This window comes from Leopardus geoffroyi, chromosome C2, assembly GCF_018350155.1.
Source record: "Leopardus geoffroyi isolate Oge1 chromosome C2, O.geoffroyi_Oge1_pat1.0, whole genome shotgun sequence".
NCBI lineage: Eukaryota > Metazoa > Chordata > Mammalia > Carnivora > Felidae > Leopardus > Leopardus geoffroyi.
The window spans coordinates 17,516,253-17,542,456 of NC_059333.1; the positions used below are offsets into that span (position 1 = coordinate 17,516,253).

At 39.0% G+C, this 26,204-nt stretch overlaps 1 long non-coding RNA gene across 2 annotated transcripts; it reads left to right on the forward strand.

Moving 5' to 3' along the window:
* Positions 1-751: 751 nt before the first annotated feature.
* Positions 752-20,267, forward strand: LOC123576052. Of its 2 annotated transcripts, XR_006701136.1 has the most exons (3): positions 752-846; positions 6,613-6,617; positions 20,134-20,267. It is a non-coding gene; the product is annotated as an uncharacterized LOC123576052 (long non-coding RNA). The 2 variants fall into 2 exon arrangements; XR_006701137.1 differs by lacking the exon at positions 6,613-6,617 and having other exon boundaries at positions 832-846.
* The last annotated feature ends 5,937 nt before the right edge of the window (positions 20,268-26,204 follow it).

Consider the following 26,204-nt stretch of genomic DNA (forward strand, 5'->3'; position numbering starts at 1 on the left):
GTTTCCCCAATTTAAAAGGAGGGAGCCTTTACAATAAACTCTGCCATCACTTTTTCCTCTGTAAACACCATGATTTCTCACTTGTTGCCACTTGCTATAAATCGGCTACTTTTCTAAGTAGTGATAAAACTCCCTTCAGAAGGGAGACATTGTAAATTACGCTGTACCATTGCTGACAGTGGAGGTTTCTCGTAAAGTCCTGTTATTGTCCACACACAAAACAATGATCAGGGCATGGGAGAGATTTGTAAGCTCAAAGCCCTATTCATTTTTATGGGAGCTGTGTCATATTTATGTTAATTAAACATTCTTTCTACTCGGAGAGAAAAACTCAAGGAATGTGCTCTCTGGACAAAGAATAAAAATAGCAATGATCACTACCACAGTGTATCGATTTCTTCGCCCTGTTGATACATGATTCACTGTCTGTTACTTCTCCTGCGCATTTAAAAGTGAAACCAGGCTTGAGCTGTCTGAGAAGGAAAATTCCACGACCTTAGTTAGATAAAGCACAGTAATAAACATGAGACACACTGAACTCGTGTCCCCAACGGAGGGACTAAACCAAGAGCACATGCAAGCAAGATGGCAACAGTTCTCCCTCTACATCACTCATTGGCAGCACTATTTCACCAGCAGTTTACGATGAAGCCTTAGTAATGAAGAAATCCACAGGATACCCCTGGACTCGTCACTGAATCATCAGAAAGGAAGCAGAATGCCACAGGGGTGTTCCGATGTTTGTGCCGTTTGCAAAGCATTGTCAAACCATCATTGCAGTTGTAGTGTTCGTGGGGCACCAAGAAGTTTTCTTTTCAAAATGTAGCATTTCAACGCTCTTCCCATGTAAATGAACTTTGGTGCGCTGCCTGATAAAAATAATCTTACAAAATTCAACTCAATAAGAAGAATCAAAGCTCAGGAGGCTTGTTTTGTTTGTTTGTTTGTTTGTTTGGGGCTTGAGATTGTTAAAGATAGAGATAAACCTGAGAGTTTATCTGCATTTCCAACAAGCTCCGGGGCCATATCAGTTAGGCTCTTCTGTGGACCTTGGGATGTATAAGAATCGTCTCGTCTGTTGAGAACACTTTCCATAGCATGGACTCCCAATGTCAAGAAGAAGCAGGGTCTTCTGCTGCTGACTCAGGGTCAGTCATTAACTTAATGAAAGTCATGTTGTCTTTCAATAACTTCCATCCATTTATCCTAGTATCAGCCTCCAGAATCACAATTGCTAAACCTGATTCCACTTATACATAAAAGACTAGGGGCGCCTGGGTGGCTCAGTGGGTTGAGCATCCCGACTTCGGCTCAGGTCATGATGTCGCGGTTTGTGAGTTCGAGCCCCGTGTTGGGCTCTGTGCTGACAGCTCAGGGCCTGGAGCCTGCTTCAGATTCTGTCTGCCCCTCCCCCGCTCATGCTCTGTCTCTCTGTCTCTCAATAATAAATAAACGTTAAAAAAATTAAAAAAACAAAAAGACTAAACTCAAGAAATACGTTCCCCTTGATTCTTTCCTTGAAAATTACATCTCGGATACACAATAACGATTTTGAGCTCTCTCTGCCACCTCGTCTGCCCTATACTGGATTTGTCTGAAGGTACAGCACTCATCTAGGCCCCAAGATAGGCATGCAAGGCTCTAGTTCGGACTGGATTAGCAGTCATTATGCTTCTGTGCATGATTCTGTTTCCATAAAACACATTAAGTATGTCTGAGTTTGTATGAAACCCATGGACTCAGCCCAAAACTGACACAGCACATGGTAAAAAATTCCCCAGAAAACAGCCCCCACCTAAATGGAAATAAATAGCTAACCTGATAATTAAATAGCCAACCTCCTCCGTTTTTTGTCTGGCAGGGTGAGCGCTGATGAAGTTTTTCTCACTGAGGTTTCGTCACCTGGTTCGCAACCCCGTTCCCTCCCTTTGGCTGTCATCACCTACACTGTGGCCTCACACGTCTTAAAACTGTTGAACTCCAGTGACCTCCATCTCCACTCCAGCGCACCCGTTCATTGGCTGGTCCACACCCCAGTTGGGTCCTCCCTGAAATCGCTTCTCTTTGAGTTCTCGGGCTCTGATCAGGGCCGCAACCTGAGGACCACGTGCTGCTGCTCCACGATGCACCCCGGACCCCATTTGTGCCTTTCTTGGGATCCTCACGCCTTTGATGTCTCCACGCTGTGGTGATCTGTCATGCCCATCTGAATCCACTTTTCCTTCAACCCCGTTTGCGATTTCACATTGACACTTCTCAGGAGTTTGAGAAGGTTCTTGCACTGTAGTGCTTGCTACAGGCTCCACACTTACTTCCCCCAATTCTAGCCCTGAGAAATCCTCATTATCTGTTCCCTTCACTCCTGTCTATACGGAGGTGCACGGCTGGGGATGGGGGGAAAGTCTCTCAACTTGCTGATCTCATGAGAAACGCAACTGATTCAAACTTGACTTGCGACTCTATATTATTCACTCACTATAACAACCGATCCAAACCTTCTTCAGCATCTTGAAGTCCCCAGCCCTCCCTGGAACCATAAATTGTAACAGATGAACGATGACCTCATTGACAATTCCCTGAAATGAGCAAGAACACCTGGCACATGGGCTCTCCACTTCCCTGCTCTCCTCCGAGTGTCTTTGTATTTTTTCCACGCCTTTCTTCCTTCGCTCTAACCTCCTCAGAGGAAGACTCGTCCTTTCACAAATGCCAACGTTAGGAGTGTCAGAATATCTCCGTTGGGTACCTTCCTGCCTAGAACAATGTGTTGTTCTATCAGCTATCCATTCTGCTCATGTCCCTACTGGATCGATTTATGCTCTTTCCCTATAAACAGGCTCAGATTTGCATATCCCTCTTCTAACTAGCTTTCTTTTAAGCCTTCTATCTTTTTCACTTCGCCTGCAAACTTAGTAAAATAAAGCCAAACCTTCTGCCTCCACCTGAACTAAAGAGTCTTTGCGAGCGAGCCCCTGTGATTTGATTCTCCCTCCTCACCTACCCCACTGCTGTCTCGCCTGCTGAGACACGTGCCGAAAGTCACAGCTTTCCAGTTATGGAATGACTAACTCAAGGGAATAAAGGCACAGCAGAGGGACTACAGCCCATGGGATTGTGATCGTGCTGCATGGTGACAGACGACAGCTACATTTGTGGTGAGCACAGGATAATATACAGACCGGTTGAATCACGATGCTGTACCCCTGAAACTGATGTCACATTGCGTGTCAACTACACTAAAAAAAAAAAAAAAATTAACGGGTCACTCCCGATCAAACGTAATAGTATTGTCTCAGTTACACTTCTCCTCGTACCCTCCGTAGCGTTTTGTAATACTGGCGCCCTGCTCTTTCTTAAAGCTTTATTTCTTTTTTTCTGAATTCCAGTATGCGCTACTATTCTGGCTCTTTGGCCCCTCTCCTCTTGTGTCTCTAATTAATTTAAAACACTTGTCACACAGCGGAGGATTATTTTCCGTCTCTCCCAATTCTTATTGAAGGCTATATTTTCAGCCATCTCTCTCAGACTGTCTGTTAGCGACTTACTCCCCAGGTGGTCTGTTAGTGACCTAACACCCAGGTGGCAGGGTGGTGACAGCCACATCTGTAGGAGCCCATCCTTCTGCATCCATAATTTCAGAGACATAAGGGAAGCAGTCCACTGCAATAATCCCACATGAAAAGTAGATGGGTACTTCGTTTTTTTTTCCAATAAGTTTTCTCCTTAACTCTCTATGTCCTCCTATATTTTCTGTACTGATTGTGAATATCACCGTCAACCTATCATCCTGAGTCACCCTAGATATGACTTAGATATGACGCTTCATCATTCAGTCAGTCCTGTTTTCCTGTTTCCTCGCCGTCTCTCAGACCCATTATTCTGTTCACACTCCACTTCTCTTTTCAAAGCATTTCATTAGTATTTTTTTAATCAATTCAGGGGAGGTATATCACAAAAGTCTTTTTTAAAGTTGTTTTTTTTTTTTTTTTTGTTTCTTTACTTATTGAGAGAGAGAGAGAGAGAGAGAGAGAGAGAGAGCATGAGCAGGGAAAGGCCAGACAGAAGAAGAGAGAAGATCCCAAGCAGGCTCCATGCTGTCAGTGCAGAGCCTGACGCAGGGCTCGAACTCACGAGCCGTGAGATCATGACCTGAGCTGAAACCAAGAGTCGGACGCTTGACTGACTGAGCCACAGAGGCCTCTTAACAAACTTCTGACTTCCCATCCTTTAATTCATCATTCACGTTGCTACCACTCTTGTCTTCCTGCCATCTGCCTCAGTCCCAGGCACACGCGATCTTCTGTGGCCAGGACCTGCCTTAAAGACTGACACTTCTCTACCACTGACTAACTTTCCAAATACTCTATGCCCTCCACCACACTCCTCTCTGCCTAAAATGTCCCCTCTCTCAGACTTGCTGTAATAGTAAATGCTCTGCATTTCATACCCATCTCACATTGTAGCACATAACAGGTTAATACTTTTCTGGTTTCCACTACTGAGAACAATCACCGCTTTCTGCGAATACTGACAAGTCCTGTTTTGGTGCTCCGTTACAGGGCGTGTTATTGTACATGCTCCTTCCTTAGTCTCCGGTTAGACTTCAGTTCCCCCAGATGGATGGCACATTTTTCCATCTTGAACAATGCCTAACACACGACCTTCTGTGCTTGCTGGGTAAATTAAACTGTACTTTCATGACACCCTATGCCCCGTGTGTAAAAGCCTTCATGCAAAAAATATCCAGAAATGAAAAAGTACCATTGTCACTCTACTAAAAGAAAGACGGAAGGACATTTAAAAAAGGAAGCAAAGTAGGAAGGAAGGTCCAGATTAAGAGTTTTTTGCTTGTGAAATTTTCTTCTTTGAATTATTCATTGACAACCCCCCAATCCAGATGTCGTCCTGATACATTTTACATATCTTGAATTAGGAAGTTGTACATAGAAGGATACAGAATGACTTTAGAGAAGATACAAACAGAGACCAACACTGATTTATTTTGCTTCTCCTACATGGTTTCAGATCAAGCTGCTGTGAATCACAGACGAGCTAAGAGAAGCAGCTCTTTTAAAGTATGATTGCTTTTCTCCAAAAGCAACAATAGGAGAGTTGAGTAAGCTTTCCAGATGCCAGAGGGTGGTAACGCTACTGCTTTCTACTTTTCATTTTGAAACGTAATCCTCTTGTCCTTAAGACCAATTTCCATGCTCGCCCTTCAAGTGCTATTAAAAGAAAAAGAACAGCCATCAGTTGTTATTTTCTCACTTGCATTACTTTCGATTCGTCTTCTCCATTGGGAGCCCCACAAATCTAATGCTGCACGTATAACGGAGATGGTAGTTGTCTGTTTCTACCCACTTCCTCCTAGACTATGTAGTGGTGGGCAGAAGATTGCTTATATGTTCCAAGAAATTTCTTTTTTATCACTGTAAGTAGTGTGTGTGTGTGTGTGTGTGTGTGTGTGTGTTATATGTGTGCGTGAGTGTGCATGTGTACATGGTTGAATGTATGTCAGTAGGGAAGACCATGGATATGGTCCAGCCATCTCTGTGCTCACTGATGCAGAAAAACAAAACTTTCCTGCCCAATAAAGAATGGTTACCCTTCTGCTGAACTTATGTACTCAGATGTGAGCTAGAAAGAAATCTGACAAACTAAGATATGAATGCAAGATTTGCCCTAACTTAACCTCAGAAGTAACATCTCATGGCTCTTGTTATATCCTAGTCATTATAAACAAATCTCTGGGTATAGCTCCCTCTCTACAGACTCCATGGACTCCTTTGCAACTTTCCTTTGTAATCTCACTCTCTTAGAAGCCCACCCAATTCCAAGACAAAGCTCCCCAAAGAGGGGAATAGTACTAACTAAACTGCCAGAGTGAATGCGTCTTGAATCCCTTTCCCGTGGGCCCTTTAAAGCTGTGTGTGTGGACTCTTAAGCATTTATTAAGGGAGATTTGGTGGCAACTTCTCAGCGTGCCCAGAGAGAGGCCCAGGGATGTACACACGTGCATTATCCTGCTCAATATTGCAGTGAGATGCTGTAAATGCTTTAGTAACCTCCTGAATATAATTTTGGTGGTGTCATCAATAACTGATTATTCTAGAGATGTCATGAAATAATTGTTTAAGCCCCAACCTCCTCTCTTAGAATATTATTCTTAAATTTATAGGCTTTTAAGAGAATATCTAGATGGACTGAATGTTTGTGTCCCTCTAAAACTGACATTTGAAACCCTACACGGAAATATGAGAGTATTTGATATAGGTATTTGAGAAGTAGTCTTAGATGCACGTGAAGGTGGGGACCTCATGATGGGATTAGTACTCTTACAAAAGGAGACACTAGAGAGCTTGCGCTCTCTCCTTCTCCCTGCATGCATACAAAGAAGAGGTCATGTGAGCTCAACAGTACATAGCGGCCACCTATAAAACCTGCCTTGATCTTGGATTTTCAGCCCCAGAACTGTCAGAAATAGAATTCTGTTGTTGAAGCTCCCAGTCTGTGGTGTTTTGTTATGGTGGCCCAAGATGACTAATGCATAGTGTATAAATGAAAACAAGACAGGCGCCCCGGTGGCTCAGTTGGTTAAGTATCTGACTTCAGCTCAGGTCATGATCGCTCAGTTCATGGGTTCAAGCCCCGCATCAGGCTCTGTGCTAACAGCTCAGAGCCTGGAGCCTGCTTTGGACTATGTGTCTCCCTCCCTCTCTCTGCCCTTCCCCCGCTCGCACTCTGTCTTTTTCTCTCTCTCTCTCTCAAATAAATAAATAAATAAATAAATAAATAAATAGATGAAAATAAGAAATGCTGGCAGACTTAGCAGTGAGATCCATACCAGACTTATTATCTTGATCCAAACAATTAAGGCAGTTGTCAAAGGATTAATGTTAATTATTTACAGAAATACCACTGTGTACGTATTCGATTTCACTCATTCAACTATCTTCACATGGTCATTGATATTATTAAGTATTTCAAATGTATGCTTTTTTAATTGAAATGGCTTTCGTTAGTTCAAATTATAAGCTATATTGAAAACATTTTTATTGAAGATGTGTTTGATAGCTTTTCTATATATCTTAATGTAATAAATTCCCCAAAATTCAAAGACAGAAACAAAAGAAAATTGATTCAAATGAGTCATTATGAATATTTACATTTTTCTCCTAGGGGCGTGTGTGTGTGTGTGTGTGTGTGTGTGTGCATAATCTTAATTATGAAAGCCTGCGATTTAAAGCTGTGGCAGGTAAATATGACAGTCATTGGTTATTCTACAATATTAGAAGTGTTATTATTCTGCCCACACCAACCTAGCACTCACTGCCCATGCTGCCTTCCTGAATACATGCACAAAGGTAGCTGCACAGAGTGGCTTGAGTTTTAGCAAAATTACCTTAAATTACAGGGCAAAGGATAAAAACAGGAAAAGCCTAATAGCCCAACAGAAGACTTTATTGGGAGGGGGCGGAGAGGAGAAAATGGGTGATGGGCACCGAGGAGGGCACTTGTTCGGATGAGCACTGGGTGTTGTATGTAAACGATGAATCACGGGAATCTATCCCCGAAACCAAGAGCACACTGTATGTTAGCCAATTTGACAATAAATTGCATTTTAAAAATGCAATGGATTTAAGAAATGAAAATTAAAAATCAATATATTTTTTGAACAATTAAAAAATTATGTTAAAATTAAATTAATTAAATTAAATTAAATTAAATTAAATTAAAATACGCTCGAGAGGTCAACAATGTCACTCTGGTTTGTTCACCACTATATGCCCAGTGCCTAGTATAGTGCCTGGTATAAACTTGGTTCATAGTCCCCTGTATGCAATCGTCAGGGTAGGCACCAAATCTGAAAGGGAAGAGTAACAGCAAACTAATATTTAAGTATATAGTTTTTTTTAATTTTTTAAAATTATTTATTTTTGAGACAGAGAGAGGCCGAGCATGAACGGGGGAGGGTTAGAGAAAGAGAGGGAGACACAGAATCCTAAAAAGGCTCCAGGCTCTGAGCTGTCAGCACAGAGCCCGACACGGGGCTCAAACTCATGAACTGCGAGATCATGACCTGAGCCGAAGTTGGATGCTTAACCGACTGAGCCACCCAGGCGCCCCAAGTATATATTATGTGTTAAATACTAATATGCAAAACCAAATTAGTTGGAATTCTAGTCTTAAAAATATGGTTTAATCATGCTACCTCCCAAATATCAGTTTATATTATTATTTGTATTTTAAACACCTCTTGGTGAAACCATTGTTTTTATTGTGCCTCATCCCAGCATTCATATTCCAAAAGTGTCGGGATACTCTTCCAAAAAGGAAGAAGAAAAAAGAAATGTGGATGACTAGACTTCCATGGAAAGTCTTTAAAGACTCTGAGATCTACAGATGGCGCATACATCTAATCTGTTTATGACTTCTATTTACACTTACCTTGATTAAAAATGATGTGTTCTATACCTTCCTCATTCCCCCACACCAGGTTAGTCTCCGCCACTTTTTCCTGGGAACGAAAAATGAAAATAGAAACTGATTTTCTGACAAACTGAGGTGTAGATGCTTTCTAAAATATCATCTCAAATTCTCATGGAAGGAGCCAGAAACATCCTTAACAAACCAAAAAGAGTCAACACACAGCTTCAAAGGGTCCCTTCAGATGGGATTTAGAATTCATTCTCTCCGACTGGCCGGTTGGCAGTTTCTGTAGCGTGTGGCTATTTAACTCCAGAAAGCCAACGACAGGGCTGCGAAAGGAAAAGCTCAGCTTTCACCAAACATAACCGAAAGACGAAATTGACTAATGTTTCCTCTACAGAGACAATAAATGTAGGTTCTTCAACTCTCTCCCTTTTCACGTCTAGCCCCCATTAATTCCTGGAATCAAGATCACGGGTTTTCTGGGCTGCTGACACTAGATGCTATGGGGTGATTTAAGGAAAATAATATTGCAAACCATGGTGGCTTATGTTTAGACTTGGTGGTTTATGTTTAGACTTCAGGACCTTGCCATTGGTTTCTCCATACATTTGCTATAATTCTCAACTTGTTACCCACCCCCGCTCTTGCCCCAGTACTTTCCCCACGCCACCCACTTCTATGCTTCCTTGGCTTTTTGCCATCCAGCCACGCTCGTATCACTTTATCTGTCATTGCCTTCATGATTATTTGCTGATCTCTGCGAGTGTGACCAACACCTGCTGCACTGGGACCTCTCTGACACATGTCATTGGTTTTTGTCACATTCTTCCACTCTAGGACAATGTCTAGTTGTCTAGTATGTGCAAAAGTTCTTACGTGACACATGTCTAAACAAATAAGTTGATTCAGGTATCTGTCAGCTAATTCATGACCAGAAACATCAAATAATCAAAATCATCCTCTGGAAACATGCCGATCATCCATCATTTGCGGAGTCCAAAAACAATTGATGTTGCTTACGTGATGAGCATAGCTATTGGCACATTTTCCTAAGCTAAGTTTGGCGTTCTAAAGGCAGACTTTGAGGACAGGCAGTGTTAAAATTAATTTTATTCTGAAGTATCCAGTATGTTAAATTTTATCTTAGAGGTTTCACATCTTTTCTAGATAGAAACAGAACCTAATGGATGGGACCTACATTCAGAATTCTCTATTCCCCTTTCCATGTGAGTCATTTAAATACCTTTCAACGGCCTTTTGGACCGTTTTCAAAACACAAAAACAGGGGCGCCTGGGTGGCGCAGTCGGTTGAGCGTCCGACTTCAACCAGGTCACGATCTCGTGGTCTGTGAGTTCGAGCCCCGCGTCGGGCTCTGGGCTGATGGCTCAGAGCCTGGAGCCTGTTTCCGATTCTGTGTCTCCCTCTCTCTCTGCACCTCCCCCGTTCATGCTCTGTCTCTCTCTGTCCCAAAAATAAATAAACGTTGAAAAAAAAAAAAACACAAAAACACATTGGCTCAGAATCCAATACCTAAGCTATTGAATTAGTCCTTAATCGCTTACATTTTCAGGACGCTAGAATTTTAACGTGTACTCACAGAGAAAGCAAGTTTTGCTCAATTTGTTTTCATTCAATGTGGAAAAAAAATATTATCCCTAAATATATATGTACCAGTGAGTTTGCATCAATCTTACCTACTTTCAATCAGGCAAAAATGTCTTTAACAACTCCATAAAATGCCACTGATAAATTAGTCCGCTTTCTAAAAACTGTCTAGTTCACAGAAAGACTTATCCCAAAGTGGAAACATGACGTGTGTAATTGTGATACCAAGATATGTAGGAAAGTAGCAACATTCTATTTTAAAGCTTAACATTTATCACTTGAAACAGCCCTCTGAATTTTCTTATTTTCAAACATACACTTTAAATAGAGGGGGTTCTGCCTAGAAAAATAACATACGGCAAAAAAGATTCCTTGAATCTAACCCTGAATTGCTGAGGTAAAATGTAGAAAATGGATTATCTACAGCCTACGGAGCCTTTTTCTCCCCGCTGAAGACTAGCTAACGATCACGAATGGTCTATTTTCTACAAAGGCTCTTTCTTTCCTTGGACACTTACAGCTTCAGTGCCTCGCTCATTTTTAGCCACCCTCTTTAACACCTCAAGTCCCTACCTTCTAAAATGGGTACATTTCCAAAATGCACTGGTAAAAGGTTCACATTTTACTAAGCATCACCCTTGGAAAGGAATTTAAGAGTCATGCATTCCGATTTGTCATTTTATGAGTAAATTAGAAACTTCAATTAAATTAAATCAGTTAAAGAAGTTGAAATTATACCATTTTAAGAGTTTATTAGTTTCACGAGGCTGCAATTGCAAATTACTCCAAAGTAACTGGCTTGAAAATAACAGATATCCATTCTTTCACACTTCTAGAGATGAGAAGTCCCGTCCCAAATCAACCTGTTGACAATGACACCATCCCTCTGGGGGCTCCATTTGGGCAAGCCTGCTTCAGCTCCTGACTGACGACTTCCCCGGACTGGTGGCCACATGGCTCCCTGTCCTCCTCCTGTCTTCACATCATCTCCTCCGTGTGTATGCCTTCTCTAGATGTCTCCTACAAGGACACTTATCACTGGACTTAGGGTCCATCCAGATAATCCAGGATGATCTCTTTATAGCCTCAACCTGATTACATCTGCACAACTCTTTTTCCAAATGAGGTAACATTCACAAGTTGCAGACATTAGGACACGGACATATCTTTTCTCAGGGCCACCATTCAGCACCCCCACAGGTCCAGATGGAAAGTCTGGAATAGTGACAGTCACAATCCCATGCGTGTACCTCCCCATAGCAACTTTATCTCCTCCAGGTGCTTTCACATATATCCTCGTATCCCAAATCTAGCTACCTCATTTTACACGGGCAATGTTACCTGGAAGAATTGCCTCAGGGGGGTCACAAAGCTCACTAACGACACAGCAAGGTGACCACAGTGTCACTTTAAGTTGTGTTTGTTTGTTTGTTTGCTTGCTTAATAAGCAAATACACTTACTGGTGCGATTTTTTTTTTTTTTCCTATATATCTGCAAGTCTATAGTGATCTCTTAGAAGAGTTTTACTTTCACATTTTGGGTAGAGCTGCTGTTTAAAAAAAATGAATGTTGGCTAAAAACAAGAAATTGGGGGCACCTGGATGGCTCAGTCAGTTAATCATCCAACTTTGGCTCAGGTCATGATCTCATGGTTCATGCGTTCAAGCCCCACGTTGGGCTCTGTGTTGACAGCTCAGAGCCTGGAGCCTGCTTTGGATTCTGTGTCTCCCCCTCTCTCTGCCCCTCCCCTGCTCACACTCTGTCTCTCTCTGTCTCAAAAATAAATAAACATTAAAAACAAACAAGCAAAAACACAAGAAATTGGGGCACCTGGCTGGCTTAGTCAGTGGAGCATGCAACTCTTGATCTCGGGGTTGTGGGTTCAAGCCCCACATCAGGTATAGAGATCACTTAAAAAAACAAAATCTTAAAAAATAAAAATAAAAACAAGCCACACCATCAATTCATATTAGTAGTAATAGTCAATGTATAATACTCTCCAGCTATGGGCCAGGCATGATATTTTACTTATATTATCACATATAAGAACGTATATACAGTGGTTGAAGTCTTGCTCAGCTATCTGATAACCCTGAGTTTGAATTCAGCTACAGTATTTACTCAGATGGGCCTGTTGGCAAGTCGGTAAAACTCTCTAATTCTCATTTTCCTATTCCTGAAAATTGGAAGTGACACTTGACCTTCTCTCACTGGGTTGTGCTAAGACATAAGAGAAAGTGATACCTGCAGTCTTTAAAACAGTGTGTGGGTATCAGTGCACCTCTGCTTAGGGTGTAGGTTCTCTTGGACAGAAGGCACTTTATTAAATACAATTGCCTCATTCAGAATGAGAGATTTTCCTCGTTTTTTAACATTTCCAGAGGGTGTCTGGGCTATATAGCAAGTATTTAACTATTATAAATGTCATTAACATTTATAATATATAAAACTACATGTAATATATACATGTAGCTATATAAAATACATGCACACACATATATATTGATATTTCACATGTATATTGACATTTATATACATGATGACTATATACATAATGACATTTATAATAGTTAAATACTTGCTCATACTCATCTTTTTTCTCCCCCACCATCTCTATCCTCTCCCATGACACTCCTTTTCAAACAAGACCGCACAAAGAATGTCACTTTGGGCGATGATCTTTGGAACCAAAGAACAGCTAATAATACTGCCCAAGGACACAGAAATGGGTTTTTCATCTTAGAATAAATGCCTCTTCCAAATCAAGAGTTGCCAGACATAGATAAAAACATTTCCCCCAAAATCTCCTGTCTCAGTCCTTAACCCAATACCCCATACCCTGGGGAAAGTCTCGTCTCTAAGCATTTCTCTCCCATTAACAAGAACGGCCAAGACCCAGTCTCGAAGGTTCTGTTGAGTGTGCCAGTTGTCATGCAGTCGCTGTTTTAAAAGATCCTTAAGAATAAGTCTCTATAACATCTGAATAGAGAACTCATTTTAATCGGCTTTCTTTTGTTGACTACTTCACAAACACGTCTTTGAACATTTTTAGTTGGTTTGCATGTTTTGCTGTTAACAGATTTTGAAGACTGGAAGAAAGGGAAAAAGTAACTCATGATAATGGCAGAGAACATAGCTATGAGGAAGTCTCCCCGAGGACCCAGCAAGATTGTGAGAGCTTTATTTCACATATCTTTATGGATGGCTGTCGAAGGGGAACAAAATGCTCACTAATTACTCTCTTCAGGGGCATGATGCAAACACCTTTGGGGGAGATGATAATAAAAGGGGAATCTAAGTGCTTAAAGCCCAGATGAAAAAAAAAAAAAAAAAAAAAGGCCCAGAATTAAATGGGCCTAAAATGTAGGAACTAACACATCTAGAGGGGGGGGGGGGGGGGGGGGGAAACATTCAAAGTTCAAATATGTGTGAAAACCTGGGGTCTGGAAAGTAAAAAAGTAAAAACAATAACAAAAAACTGATCTTAACATTAAGTGATTATGTGGCTCTTTAAAAGGAAAACAGAGCATTCAGATGGTTTTAAATCCAAACTGAAAGTAATAAGATAAAATTGTGGAAGGAAAATTTGGTCAGATTATCAGAAAAACATTTCCTAGCAGCAAAATCCATTAAGGCCAGGGGAATAATTTCCCCAGAGAGCTGAAGCCCCTTCATTTGCTTATTTTTAAATTAGACTGGACAAACCACTAGGAAACTAGTCAAGAGTTGAATCCATCCTGAGTTGGCAGAGAAAGGCACGTAAGATGCCTAATAAGTTAATCCACAATGTATTGCTAAACTTGTATTAAACATGACTAACCACTTGTTTTGTTCATATTTCCACTCGCCTCCCAGAAACTGAAACTGGCAAATATACATTCGTAACACCAGCTAACACATGGCTTGCATTACGTGCGTGCTCCAGGAAGAACACTTTATCGGGCACTGAGGCACACATGCTCACCCTCTCGTGGCAGAGACGACCAACAAAGCAAAGGTGTAGGCAAGGAGAGCTAGAATCCCCCCACAACCACAGCTCTTTGTGAGGCCAGGCCAAACACCTTAAGGTAATCGACATGGTTCTGTGTTGGCTAAAGCTCACCTACTTGAGCTGCTTCGACCTCCACTTGCCCACCGACCCTCACCGTAGCCATTTTCACCTTCTAGTCCCTCAAGTATTCAGTGCTGTCTGTCCACGCATACTGGTAATGCTGCTTGGAGTCCATGTCAGATCTCCATACACTTTTTGCAAGACAAATAGAGTCAGCACTTCCTATGGAAGGTCTACACCAAATCCTCCAGTATAAATAAGGCTCCAGTCTCATATGCTCCCATTGACTCAGATCAAAATATTTGTCCACATTATATTGCAATGATCCATTTATATGTCGCTGTCACTCTCTAGACTGTAGTTTATGAGGTCATGCATCGCCATTCCCTTGGCTACTATTTTATCACCTTACAGCTGAGTGTATGTCACATAAGTATTCTAAAAGCATTTCCTGAATGTAGATAAGCCATCTATAGTCATAATAATGCTGTGTAACAAACTACCCTACATTAATGGCTTACAACAATCATTCATCCATGACATTTTTTTAAGAGCAAAAAAAAAAACCCCTATTAATAATTATAATGAGGGGCACCTGGGTGGCTCAGTCGGTTAAGCGTCCGACTTCGGCTCAGGTCAGGACTCGCAGTCAGTGAGTTCGGGTCCCACATCGAGCTCTGCGCTGACAGCTCAGAGCCTGGAGCCTGCTTCAGATTCTGTGTCTCCCTCTCTCTCTGCTCCTCCCCCACTCACACTCTCTCTCTCTCTCTCTCTGTGTCTCTCAAAGATGAATAAATGTTAAAAAATAGTAGTAATAAGTAATTATAAGGAGTGAGACAACAGTCATAAAGCAGACCATTCCAGGCAATCAAGGCATGGAAACCCTAGTTCTACAAACTATACAGTACTGTCTAGTAGTTATTTTATGCCCATGCGTCATCTCAAATTCAGTGGGTCTCAAGTTTCATCACTGCTTCCCTCTCAAAATGCTTTCAAATCAATTTATCTTTATAAAACTCACCTGTCACTATATATATGTATAATGTATTACACATCTTCCTTATTCATTCCTTAGTCAATGGACATTTGTGCTCTTTCCATAATTTGGCTATTGCTGATAGTGCTGCTACAAACGTTGGGGTGCTTGTGTCCCTTTGAATCAGCATTTTTGTCTCCTTTGGATAAGTACCTAGTAGGGCAATTGCTGGGTTATGGGGTAGCTCTATATTTAATTTTTTGAGGAACCTCCATACTCTTTTTTCCAGAGGATGATTTTTATGACTTGAATTGGGTCCTCTCAAAATTCATACATTAAAGCCTTAACCTCTAGTACCTTGGAATGTGATTGAATTTAGAACTGGGTACTTTAAAGAAGTAATTGCAGTAAAATGAGATCATATGTGTGGGCTTTCATTCAATATGACTGGTTTTCCTATAAGAGGTTAAGATACAGACACACAAGGTGAGAAGACCATGTGAAGGAAGAGGGAGAAGACAGCCATCTTCTTGGTCCAAGGCCATAATCTTGGACTTACAGCCTCCAGGACTATGACAAAATAAATTTCTATTTTTGAAGGCATCTAGTCTACAGGGCAGCCCTAGGAAACTAATACTATGGTACGTATTCATTTTGTGTCCACATTTCTTTGCAGACACAAAACCCGGGGCCTCCACAGATCCTTCTTCGATCCCCATAAAACTTTTCCAATAGCCTTGCTTTATCCTGTTTCTCTTCTCCCTGATGCATGTTTTGTAATACCGCTATTTTATTCTCTCTAAAACACTATTTCCCCTCCACCTAAAAATAATGTCCTCAAGACCAGCTTTGAACTCTTCAGACAAAACATTAACGATTCTGGCAGCCAATCCGGTTTTACATAGTCAGTGGCATTCTTTCTTATACTCCATGATGCATTATGTCTTGTAGCACAGACTCTGGCCCATGCCCCCTATACATCATGCCTGTACTGTCTCTATTTTCTGACTCTGTCACTTACTTCTGGTTCACCTACTTAGCATTTGGTTTTTATCAATTTTCTTAGAATATTTTGATATTCTCTACTATATATTTGGTGTGTGGGGGAGAGTCTTGACGGGGAGAAACACTCGTCGTATTTTCAGTCCCTTAAGAAGATAAAATATGCCCATGTACATTTTATTACCAATAGTAACCTATAGGAGCTATCAGCGTGTTTAGTAAAAGGAACTTCATATCTGAATCAGGACTGAAGGGCTGATAGTTCTTCTAAAAATGTTTGCTGAATGGAGTTCAGAGAATTATCAGATGTCAGTTTGAAAATTTCCTCTAGAAGCCCAAAGTAAGTTGGATTGTATGCAAAAAGATATGCAATTCCTCATTCAATCAGAGCAATGTGGAGACAGATATATTCAGCTCGCAGTTTCTTTAGCCTGGCACAACGCTTAATGGCCAGCGGTAAAGATGTAAGATATTAGTTGTGTTTGATTGTGGGACTACAGAGGCAGCTAACTTGTCATCCGATAGAATTATTAATGTAGTAAACTGTATACATTTTCAAAAATATGTAAGCTAGGAAATATATATATATATATATATATATATATATATATATACATAATTACCAATAATGTTATATATTGCTTGACAAGAATACTAAATTTGATTTTTATTTCGGTACGTTTTTAAAACATTTTCATTCTTTGCCATCATTAAATGATGCATTTTCCCATTCAATTTGTAGAATAACGGTAATGGCAGACACAAGATTAAATAAAATATGATAAAGAATGATTCAAATCCATCTTTAAATATTTGAGGAAACACGGAATTTCACACTATGAATAAATGTTCTTTCTGTTGTTTCCTTTTTTGTTTTTTGTTTTGCTTTCTGTTTTGCTTTGGATTTATATGAGACCAGTCAAAAAGATGGCTCTATTTTTCTGACCTCAGGTTTCCATATACATAAATATTAAGGGCTTTCACACTTGATTGCTTCAAGAAATTACTCTTTTATTGCAAAACCTAAAGATTTAAAACCACCTAATCTCAGTTAAATTCATTTAAAAAATTTTTAATACCCGGCAATACTATAAATCCAAAAGTGCAGTTAAAAGTTATTTTGCAATTCCCAACTGACAACCTTAACGAGGGAATTAAACTAATTTCTATGATCATGGTCAAATGACAGATTGAAATTAGAACTTTGAAAAATATGTAACAGGAAAATATTAACAAAAAGAAAGCTAGTATAGTTGTATTACTATCAGAAGATATGACTTTAAAGCAGAAAAGAATTTAAAAAAAAAAAAGGTTACTATAAAACACTACAGTATTTAACTAAGAGTAAGTAGCAATTCTCAATTTTTATGCACCTAATAACATAGCAGCAAAACACGTTCACATACAAACTAAAGACCTAGGTAAATAGATAAACAAATCAGGGCACCTAGGTGGTTCACTTGATCAAGCCTCTGATTCCGGCTCAGGTCATGATCTCATGGTTCATGGGTTCAAGCCCTGAATCTGGCTGTGTACTGACAGCTCGGAGCCTGCTTCAGATTCTGTGTCTCCCTCTCTCTCTGCCTCTCCCCCACTTGTGCTCTGTCTCTCTCAAAAATAAACACTTAAAAATTTTTTTAAAAAGGTAAACAATCTACCATCTTAGTAGAATAATGTAACCTAACTCTGGTAATCGAAAACTAGAGTAAACTTTATTAAATATAGAGGAAAAAAATGTAAATGAAATGCTTGACTGATGCATTTTTATTTACAACTCCAGACCAATAACTTCAGAGTACACATTCTGCTGAGGTACATATGGAACATTTTAAGACTTTGCTGTTTATTCTGTAGGAAAGAAAATACATATTCAAGCTATATAATGGGAAAGGAAGAAATAATCTTACTCTTCTTAGATAATGCTACTGTATACGTATAAAACCCATAGAAACAATCATCAATTGTTAGAATTCATGAGTTTATCAAATTTTGTAGGTACGAAGTCAGTATATCAAAGTCAAACGCATCCCTACCTGTGAGTAATAATGCATTATCAGTGGAACTTTCAAGTTTCATCAATAATAAGGTGGCGTATAAAGTGCTTAGAAATGAAACAGATAAAAGATGTACAGTACATTTACAAGGAAAATTAAATAATTAACTCTATTTTGCTAAAGGGAACCTAAAACAATGGAAATCTAGACTGTTGTTGAAAGGAAATGCCACCGTTACTGTCGATAGACTTGGTGGCCTCCGAACAAAACACAAGAGTTGGCAGGGGTTGCTTTTGGAAAATGATTAAAAAATTATACTAAAGAATAAAATACAAGTACAGCCCAGACTTTTGAAGAAGCATAAACTGATGGAATTTAATATACCAGATAGATGGGCAGGGATAGAAATATGAAAAATAGAGAAGAGATTCCAGTAATAAACTCTTGCATGTGAGAATATTTTAGTTTACGACAGAGAAATCAGTTTCTATCCTGGCAAAAGGGTAAATTTTCACCAAATGATGTTTGGACAATTTTTTGTCCATGTGGAAAAATATTTCTATCTATCTATCTATCTATCTATCTATCTATCATCTATCTATTTATCTATCTATAATCTATCATCTATGTGTCTATTTATATCTGTCCATAGATATTCACATCTATGCACCTATTCTATATTCATATTATAATTGGATACCTTCCTCCTGTCATACATTGAAGCCAATTCCAAGTCTATGAAAGGCTGATATGTAAAAGACAAGAAAGAAAAACTTTTAGTGGGAATTACAGAAAAGCCACTTTATGACCTGGGAATAGTGACATTTTTAGACGAGGCACAGATAGAATATCATAAAGGAAAAGACTGAGTGATACATCTGCAAAAGTTACCATAAAAAATGAAAGACAAGTTAAAAGGGAAAGGAGTTATGTGCATAGCTTACAACTGAGAGCACATAAAGAATACATAAAGAATCATAAATATATAACGACCCTAACAGAGTAATATGAAAATGTTTAAATGGCTGGAAGGAAAGATAGCTAAAGGCTTAAGCAAGTATTTAGCAGCAAGAGAAATGGATTTGGCCCAGAAACACTAATAAAGACAAACCCATTTGTGATAAGATAAATACAAATTAATCTCACAATGAGTTAGGATTTCACACCTACCAGATACTAAATATTCTTCCAAAGTATGTGTCACAACACAGAGCAACTGGTATAATTATAAACTTCTGATGAAAGTGTCCATCAATACAATCGTTTGGAAAACAATTTAGAACTGTGAAGTTGAGGAAGCATCTACTCTCCGTGACAAAGGCAGTCGTGTTCACCAAATATTCATTTGCTCCACCTCATTTCCTGCTACTTGTTTTCTATGGGCAAAAGAAACCGAAGGCACAGAAGATGCACAATCCGTTAGCTCTCTCCGCTCTTGGGAGCAGCCTTCGTGAGTCTGGGTCTCTGCCTGACTATGTGAACATGAACACCATTGCTCTCCTACAGCAGAGTTTATGTGAGTGGGAAGTGAAACTTACTAGTGTTAAGACTCTGATATTTTGGGGTGATGGTTGTCCCGCAGCAGAAGTCTATCCTGTCTTGCCTAAAGTACCCTAAACTAACTAATTTCTCCCCTCAGTATACCTCAGAACAGTGCTTGAAACTGAAGGTTTCAACTTGGTATTGAGTCAAAAGATCTAGTGAGTCAAAACCAGCACCCCCTTTTTTTAAAACTAAAGAGAATCAAATTCAGGGCTGATGGAGGAAGGTGGGTGGAAGATGGGTTAGAAGGTTGATGGGTATTGAGAAGGGTACTTGTGATGATGGGTGTTGTGTGTAACTGATGAATCACTGAATTCTTCTTCTGAAACCAATATTACACTGTATATTAATTAAAATAGAAATAATAGTAAAAGAATTAAATGCTAGAAAAAAAATAAAGAGAATAGAAGGGTAGAATGGAGTTTTTTTTAAGGTGCATTTTACGATTTTCTTTTTGTTTGAGTTTTACAAACATACGTACATACATAAACTGATGGCATTCAGGTTTTAGGCCCAGAGATGGAACAGCTCACGAGTGTAAGACATCTTCTGATGAGATTAATATACGGACGGTCATTTCTATTGGTAATGCCACTCGATTGTCGATGTCTAATAGTCGGAGTTCTCCAGGTTTTAATTCTTGAGTGGGGATTATGTAAGAGGCAAAGTTTAAGTCTTCATAGTCGGTGTATTCATAGCTTTGATATCACTGATGTCCTATGTTTTTCACAGTTAAGGAAGGATTATTGATTTCATCCATTATGTATATAAAGGCACACTCATGTATACTACAAAATATGCCTACATAAGATTGTGGAATAAAATACATTTTCTAGAGGCAGAAGTATGAAAGGCAAAGTCCTAGAGAATCTCTTTATCTGTGAATCAGAAAACACATATAAAAATATTCATAATACTGTAAAAGTAAAATCCTGAGAAAAAACACAAATCCATCCACAATACAATGGATAAATATCCTGATGGATATGCATGGGATGGAATATAATTCAGGCCTAAAATATTAACAAAGTATAACACAAAATAACATCAGTAAATCACGGGGTCATAATGCTCAAAAAAAAAAAAAAACAATCAAACTATAGATCAAACATAAAATCCTACCTATATAAAATAAAATTAAAACATCTTTATAACCCTGAATAATACATAGTTTGGGGAATCTAACAAATGTGATAAAAGCAAAAACAAAGGGAAAGAAATGATAAACACAGTATTTAGGATTTGTTTATGTCTGAATTTTTCTGCATGTGGGGGAAAGATGATAGGATAAGGCAGGAGCCCACAGAGGGTTTCACAATTAATGCCAATTTTATGATGCTCAGTTTTTTCTTATAAGCACTTAATATTTAACAACTATAATTTTTAAAAGAATACAAATGCTTTGAATCCCAGCTTTGAACCTTATTAGCTACATAACCGTAAGAAATTTAATTCTCTTTGCCTTAAGTTTTTTCAAATGTATGATGGGATTAGGATTATCAGCATTATAGTGAGTTTTATAAAATAATTAGAATATAATACTTTATCAATAAGTAAGAGAACAGATGTCATATTCATTATTTGACAGTAAAAATCTACCCACATTTTACTCAATAATTTTAAAGAAGTTTGTCTCTTTTCATCAGTAAGGCATATGGGGGTCCTGTAGAATTATATCAGCTGTCTAATGCGTGCGGGAGAAGTGGCCAGAAAAAAAATACATAAGAAGGAAATAAGATCTTAAACACTGCTTGAAGGGCAAAAAATATATTATGATAGATTATACAGAGTTATAAATGAAGTCCTTCGGTTTATAAAAGTTTGTAAGTTAAATAGCAAATATCAAGAGTATTCAGATATTGTCAAATCACTGTGGTTCATCTGAAACTCACATAACACTGCATGTCAACGATTTTTCAATGGGAAAAAAAAAGCACTCAGATAAACTCACCATATAATAAAACTCTAGATTTTAAAAATATACCGCATTGTAATAAATATTGGTTCTTTTAAATAAATGATAATGAACGTGAAGAAAACTATCTCCTGATTTGCAACTTACATACACTCCTACATCCCACAAGGAATTTTTAGCAATTTTCAGAACAAACTTCAGTTTCAGCCAGGTAGAATTTTTTTCCTTTGGCAAGCAAAGTTTACATTCTGCCGCTGGCTTATCAGCCTGGCTTGTGCAGTAGAGAATATTGTAACCATAAAACATAACTATTTTTACCCATTCTAAAATGCAGGACTACTTTTTTATGGTGGAGGGAGGGGCTGGGAGCATTATATCTCTGCACCCTTGTTTTGACCACATCCTTTTCTTGGCCACATGAAATTCAAAACATAAGTGAGCACTAGATTTTGACATATTATAAAATGTTGTCAGCTACCCATTGCTATGTTTTAATATTTTATTGCCAACCTTATAAACAATGCTTCCACACCCAGTATTCATTTATAGATTGATCGTATGAATAACTTGTCCAGATGTCACAAGGCAATTGGTCATTTGTATTCAAAAGGCAACTGTTTCCAATTAAAAATCGCCTTTTCCAGCATTTTTTGTTGTACTTGGGATAAGCAAAGAATCCCCCAAAGCACAATGTTTCCAAATGTTATATGTTGAGTGCCATTCTAGATAATAGATATATTTAGATATGATATCCTACCTCCTGTCCATGTTGAGGGAACAGAGGGTGCTATTTATTTTCTTACTTTTTTTTTTTTTAGTTTTTAGAGAAGTTTAGAGCAGTTTTAGAGCAGTTTGAGGTTCATAGCAAAACTGAGCAGATTCCTCATATACCTTCTGCCTCCACACATGCGCACCTCCCCATTGTCACATCGTCCACAGAATGGCACATTGGTTACAATTGATAAATCTACACTGACACATCATCACCCCAAGTTTGTAGTTCACATTAAAGTTCACGCTTGGCATTGAACGTTCTATGAGTTTGGGCAAATACATAGTAGTATGTATCTTTCATCATTTTGATATCATACACATTATTTTTACTGATCTAAAAATTCTGTGTGCTCGCTTTTTCATCTCCAGCCACTGACGACGCTTTAAGTGTTTAAAAAGGTTAATATCATGAGTACCTCTTACACTATGTACATTTATGTGAAGAGAGGATCCAGTGGAAATATATCAGTGGAACTAATGAATAGTTGGTGACCTATTTGACATTACACTCCTAGAAAACTGAATGTGTTCACTGGAAAATTCTGAATGATAGCAAAACTGTCCATAGAGAGAGAGAGAGAGTTCTAACAGAAAAAAAATTTTTCTCCTTCTAGAGGTTGATTATTCTGTACAACTTTTGTGTGAGATTTTGAATGATATTCTTGGAAACAAAGAAAATATTAGTGAAACGATTTTTCTGAGATGATTGAAAACTGATTTGGGGAAACTTTTGAAAAGCCACCTTTGGCAGTGGAAAAGGTGAGGAATAAATTAATACAATTAATGAGATAAAGTTTCAGTATTACATATTCAATGTGCATTTCCCATTTTCCTAAAAACCTTTCAGTTTCTGGTCGCACAATGATCTTTTATATCCTACAAAAAGGCTGTGAATCATTCTCCAGTAAGATTCTCAGACTCCCAGACATTTCTTGCCTTACTATCCCTTACATATCTTCTCCTATCAGCAGGAGTGACATTATGATTTTTGTTTCAGAAAGACAGGAATTCCAATTTATTTTGCCTTTCAAGGTAGCAATGTAAAATAGACAACGTAAGGAGGGTATTACCTCTTTTAAAGTAAAACTAGAAAATATGACAATAAAAATAACTGATATTGTTGTTTTGAGCTGAAATAATCCTTTCCTAATTTTAGACATACCCTAAGTATACATATCCTACTTAGCTACGAGCAATCTCAGAAGGTTACTTTCCACACAGTTTATTTACTACAAACAATAAATAAACCGACTTCATGAAAAGATTAACTCAGTGATGTTAGTTCATTATTTTTATTCTAGAGGCTCACTCATCCGCATCCCCCAATGCCAATCAAGCCACAAATTTGTTTCTTCCATCTTTCCATTGGATTTTGCAACTTTGTTATTCTATTGCTAAGTGAATCTCAACAAATTCTCTCCTGCTTTGTCCTTCTCATCTGAAAGTTTTGATTTAGACAATCTAGGGTGAGGCCGAGACAGTTGTTTATTTTTAAAAGCTATCCACTTACGAGCTCTCTTTCATGTAATCTGTAATGCACATTACCACACATGGCACTTCATCCACCATGTTTGTCCTGTGACATTTCTAGTGTTGACACATATTTAATAGTCTTGATTTCTGCCGGATAGGATAAAATCAAGGTTTACCCACAGAAATCTAGCCTTTACCTCCCTCCTCATCTTCTGTTTTATTACTCAGTAGGACATTTTTTACTTCAGTCATCCTGATCACACACCCCCCTTACGCAGTCTGGCATCCACACCTTTATTCCCATTTATCATCAGCCCTAAAATGTCCTCCTCCTCTCTCTCCAATTACCTACAGTTTATCTAGCCTTCAGATTCCAAGTAAAATCCACCCCTCTGGCAAATCATTCTCAGCCATGGACCAAAGTAATTCCTCCCTCCCTTTTCTGAACTCTCAATGCCCTTATGTATTCCAATTCTAATTTGTCACTTTCCATACATTGAGATGAATCATCTGGTTTTTTTCCTCCAAAAGTATGTCTCTGATCTACCAAAATGGCCTGTAAGAAAATGCTTTTGTCTTTCCACAATGCCTTATAGAGTACTTGGCCCATGATACGTTTCTAGTAAGAGGATGTACATCTTCACCTACATAGTCTCTGCCTTTACAGAATGGCAATATTCTCCCAAATTCCTAACCTGCTCATGCTTCTTAGTTTGAGGCTCTCGTCCGATTTTCATGGCCATAAACTCCAGGTCCCTGATTTTTTTTTTTTTTTTTACTGAGCTTCTAACTTATTTCGCTGACTTTTGCTTTCCTGATCCCCATACGCCAATGTGGTTTTGACTAATGGCTTAGAACTACCATCTTAGGAGGGTGAGAGATCGTATTTGGGGTGGAGAGAGATTGTATGTTCAAAAAAAATGGCAATTGCTGGTGTAAACTAAATGAAAGAGTGTCCTTTAGCTCGGTGTCTTTAATACATGCATTTCACATCTTATAGAAGAGAATAAGGATGGTAACATTTCTCAGAATTCTGCCCAGCACCTTGCAAACCCTTCTTGATTGTCAGCTTACAAAACTCCCAAGGCTGGCCATGCTCTCCCTTCCCACTTGCGACTGATGATTAAGTGAAAATTCATGATGTCCGGCCTAAGCTACATCAAATGTGATTCTATAAATAATCTGCAGCTTCCCTACCTACATATAATTGACCCCTTAAATCACATGGAAGTTCTTTTCCATCTAAACAACTCACGGAGTGTTATAATTGATTTAATGACTCACCATGGAAAATTAGGTCAACATCATATTTTGAGGATCTACTGTGTGAAAAACACTATGATACGTGCCAGGAGTATGAAAATAAATAGAACTCGATCCTTGGTCTTGAGGAGTTCACAGATTTCTTGGAGTGACAGTCTGATAAACAAAGGAGGCTTACTATGTTGTGGTGCGTGCTGTCATCGAAGTAGGAACGAAACCTCTTCATTATGAGAACCCAACAGTCAGTACCTAACCCACTGGATATCTCAGTGATGGTCTGCAGGTAGAAGAGGTAATATATGATAGATTTCTTTTGGGGCCCCTACTCAACCTAGGCCTCACCTGTACAAGTTGTCCCCAACCCTGAAGGTTTCATGCCTACCACCACATGTACCATGAGATCAACCCTTATAATGGTTAATGGGACTGGGGTAGGTAGTTGGTGGTCTAACTGAGCAAACAAACTTTGAATAGAGAGCCTCTAGTGCTTTATTTGGAAGCAGGAAATCTGGAAGCTTATATAGATTCAGGGAATGATAGCATCTTTTTAATTCAGTCATGCTGAACTAATCCGTAGATGGATTCAAAATCTGGCTCCAAGACAGCATTAGAAAATGATACCAGGCCATAGAGGGAAGCAGCAACAAGGGACTAGATGGTTTCAAAGTTCAAGACAGAGAGGCTGCTGCTATGGACTGAATGTTGATGTCCCCCCAAACTTCATATGTTCAAACCCTGATCCCATTGTGGCGTTACCTGGAGGTGGGTCCTTTGGAGGCGATTAGGTCATGAGGTAGAGTGAATGACATTAGTGTCGTTATAAAAGCGACCCCAGAGAGCTCTCTTGCTCCTTCCACCATGTGAGGACACAGCAAAAAGGCAGCTATGAACCAGGAAGCAAGCTCTCACCAGACGCTGAATCTCCTGGTGACTTAATCTTACAGCCCTTAGCCTCCAGAGCCAAAGGTGCCATGAGAACCAAAGGTGATTAGTATAGCTACAATTGATGGTGATGGCTCTTAAATTCTCAGTACTGTCTCTCACGACACCTGGCAATACTTTCTCCACTTAGATTCTATGAAACAGCCTAGAATGAGCCTCTCTTTCCCTGAGCGTTTCTGTTCTTTGTAATTTTTTTAAAGTTTGTTTATTTATTTTTGAGAGAGGGTTAGGG